The 4,021-nt window shown below is 38.3% G+C and overlaps 1 pseudogene; it reads left to right on the forward strand.

Moving 5' to 3' along the window:
• Positions 1-443: 443 nt before the first annotated feature.
• LOC127199645 (ubiquitin-protein ligase E3B-like) lies at positions 444-2,842 on the forward strand (annotated as a pseudogene).
• The last annotated feature ends 1,179 nt before the right edge of the window (positions 2,843-4,021 follow it).

A 4,021-nucleotide genomic window follows, 5' to 3' on the forward strand; every position in this document is an offset into this window, starting at 1 on the left:
TAAGAAGGTTGAGAACCATTGAATTAGAGCATTACAAAATAACAGTTCACTTTGAATTAACCCACATCCATGAATGCCTTTGCTTTGATTTTAACAAGTATCTTTCCTGATTTACTTGTATTACTACCAATGTCCTATGATTAGCTAGAGATACAGTAATAAGACTTGAAAAACAGTGGCAGCAGAAGCATCAGCATGGCTGCCCATTACCTTAAAGCAACTATAACTATTTATAGCATCATAGGACAATTCACAAAATCTCAGCTTTCAAAAGCTTTTCACTATATTTTCCATAAATATATCTTGCATTCGTGGACACTGAACTTACTAAAGAAGAGAATGAAGTTGGCCAGATACATTGAATTTGCTGTGCTCTTCCTGGCAATACCTCTTACACTTTATGTTTTATTGTAATGATATGAATACAGTGTTCACAACGTGCTATGAACACTCTCAAGGAGGCCTTTAATATACTGTCACAAGGTAAGCAAGGTCATGTCTTTATCGATGATATCTCTAAAATATACAAACATTAATTGGTTGTGTGAATTTAAAAATAAAGTGATTTATTTTGCTTTCTGGCTTCCTACCTCTGCGCAGTCCATTTATTCATAGGTGTGGGCATATTGTCCTCTAATCAAAAATTTCAAACCATGTCTATTAAGAAGTCAGTAAAACAAAGTATTGAAATGCAGATTGCATTGATTTGCTCCCAGTTATTGCAAGGTAAGAGGAAACAGTTGTGTTAGGCTAAATCAATATAATCTACATTAAAGTACATTGTCTCTCAGAGTGCCAGGAAATATCCAGTGATCTCCATTATGAAGTGGCCATTGTGACCACCTTATGTAACCTGTCCTTAGATTTTTAAAATTTATGTCCTTTGTGCTTCAGAGTAAGTAAGGCTTTGCAAGCTTTCTCAGATCCTAAATTTAGCTTCCTTATGGTTTCCTCTCAGTGCCTCCATTTGCTGATCCAAGAATCAGGGCTTAGCTCTATTACCAAGAGGATTGATGGCTTTATAGCACTCTTATCCCAAAATTTATACCTTTACTGTAATTTTGGTATAAAATTATGACTTAACCAAATATTAGCATAATAAAATATAATTTGTGTTTTTTAATGTATTCTTTTTCAAAGTCTTTATTGGAGTTGACTTAATGTTCTTATTTTGACAAGCCAAATGGTTTTTTTTTTTTAAATATTCCCCTTGGGATAATAATTGTTTTATATGAATAAAATGAACTTTGTAAACTGTTACTAGGAAACTAATGTGAGTCACAGCAAGATGCAGATTTTTATGGAATGTAAAATTCTTACTGCTCGCTGCTGTCCTAATACCTGGGAGACCACATTGGTGGGAGAGATATATTTATTCAAAGCTGTATCTGAGCAAGACGTAGGAGAAACTGAGGGGTGTAGTGAGAAATGGGGCAGAAGATCCACATACAGGAGGAGTCTTCTAGAAACATATCTTCTCTAACTGGCATGCTTCCTCAAGTTACTGCTCCTGAAAGCTACTTAATCATCACTCAGAGGAGAAGGGAGAAACAGCAAAGGGGAAAACGAGCAGGAGAGAAAAAGCTTTAGAAGAAGTCCTGGAGCAAGATTATTGCTTCAGATAAAAATTGGTTTTCTAGGCCTCATCCTCTATGGCTGTAACGCCAGCTCTTGGAAGGCTGTAGCAGAAATATAGCGTGTTCAAGACCAGAGATGACTGAATAGAGAGATACTGTCTCAAAATTAATGCACAAAAAGTAAAACCACAATTTCCCTGATAATCTACATTATAAATACACTTGGAGAAAACAAGCCAAAGAGTGTTAAGGAGGCTAGTGCCATCTTTGTCATTCTAAGATGACATTTCATAATGTCTATATTTCTCAGTCTAAAAAAGTAGTTCAAAGTTGCTTACAACGAAGGAGCACTGGTATTTACTATTGTATGACAGACAAGTCACTTTTCGCTTATCTTGAGAACGAGGATAAAACTTAGAGTTCTAGACTTCTTAAATATTTGAAACAAAATATGTCATTTTAAAGAAAAATAACAGAAAACACCCGGGGCAAGATGGTAGCAGGGCTTCGACCGCTGCCTCGGGTCTGGCTGAACTTGGCTGGTATACGGCCCAGAGGGTCCTAGAGCTGTGGGGCCTCCAATTGATAAAGATCTCTCCCCAGGGAAAAGCCCAAATCCTCTGATGCCAGAGGATGCACAAAGTGACTGCTGCAAGCACAAGAGGAAAGAATGGTCAAGCAGGAGCAGGGGCGCTCAGCTGGGACCAGTTCAGGCCCTGGTCCGCAGCTTCTTCTGCTGAAGAAGGCTGCACAGAGACATCAGGAGTACATGAATGAGGTTTTTAATGCCAATGACTCTGGGTCCAGTAAAAGAAGTGTACTCTGTATTTTTAAGATTGCCAGGAAACTGTTGTTCATAGGTAAAATTAACGAGGACAATGAGAGATTGGATAAGTTATGTCGTAGCATCCTGAGCAGCATGGATGTAGAGAACGAGCTGAAGATATGGCATGTGTCCCAGCTTCTCTTCAAGGACCTCACTCTGCTGTGGATTAAGTAGACCAAGAGCATCCTGTGGTACTGCTGTGAGCTTCTTGGTCACCACCAGAAATCTTACAAGAGTCCAGGCTCATCAAGTGCAACTAACTACCCCTGTCACCTTCACAAACACTTCAAAGTGGAAGATTCTGCCCGTCCAGCGTTTCCAAAGAAAGAAGACATCTCAGCTGTATGAGAAGCACTTTTGCCACACAAGCTTGGGAGGCCCGGAGCCTGTGCACTTGGCACTTCCTGCATGGCTGCTTCCTAGGCCCCATTGTGCATGATCCTGTGTGGATGCCCCCTGCCTGCCAGACTTTGTGTAAACTCTTTGTTCTCCAATTCCTTCCTAACTCTCCTAGCACCCTGCCTGTGAATGATGGAGTCTACTGAGGCTTTCTTGTGTTATTTGTTTTTTAAAAAGAATTAAGCTACAAAAAACCAAAACAAACAAACAAACAAAGAAAAATATTGTAAGTTCTTTTCAAATATATCATATTTATTTATTTGTTTGTTTGTTTATTCATATTGTTATTAAATTCAGGGCCTGAGTCCTAGGAGTTAAATAAGTTCTAATGCTTTCTTGACAAGTACCTTATGAAGCAAACCACACTCCTAGAATCAGTTTTGTTTCTGAAAATTCCTATTTATAAATGGTTTCCTCATTTAAAATGAATATTAATGTGTAGAGATAATATTAAACCATTTTGTCTATTTCATTTTATAAATTGTCAGGGATACTAAAGGTGGTAATTAAAAAAATTTTTTTTAATTACTCTTGCTTGAGAGGATGATGCAAAATTCTGTTGCATGCATTGGCCTCCTAGGTGCTAAGATAAGTATATCAGTTTCATTTGATTTTTCTTTCATGAAAGACGAACTGGAACTGAGACTAGTTATCCTAACAGTTGGTTTTCCAGACACATTACAAAGAAATTTTTATAAACAACAATTTCATTAGAACACTTCAGACTTTGAAATGTATCACCACTCAATTGTTTAATTATTCCTGACCAGGTTTTAGGGAAATAGGAAAGGAGTGGATTTTGGGGAAAGGGGAGGTGGGGTGAGGAGGAGTAGTAGGAATGGAGGGAGGGGAATCTGCAGTTGGGAATTATAAAAAAAAAAAAATTTTTTAAATTGGACTAATTCACAGAAAAACACATCTGCGATTCATGGTGGTTGGTTTAGACAGTCAAATCACTGTTTTTAAGGTTTTCTGACATACTCTGGTGCCTCACATTTGACCATGTTCCCTGGAGGGGGAGATCTGGTGGCACTCAGAGGAAGGACAGCAGGTTGCCAAGAATAGACTTGATACCCTATGAGCATATACAGAGGAGGTAATCCCCCTCAGGAACGGTCATAGGGGAGGGGAGTAAGGGGAAAATGGGAGAGAGGGAAGAATGGGAGGATACAAGGGATGGGATAAACATTGAGATGTAACAAGAATAAATTAATAGAAA

The sequence above is a fragment of the Acomys russatus genome, chromosome 15 (genome assembly GCF_903995435.1).
Source record: "Acomys russatus chromosome 15, mAcoRus1.1, whole genome shotgun sequence".
Taxonomy (NCBI): Eukaryota; Metazoa; Chordata; class Mammalia; order Rodentia; family Muridae; genus Acomys; species Acomys russatus.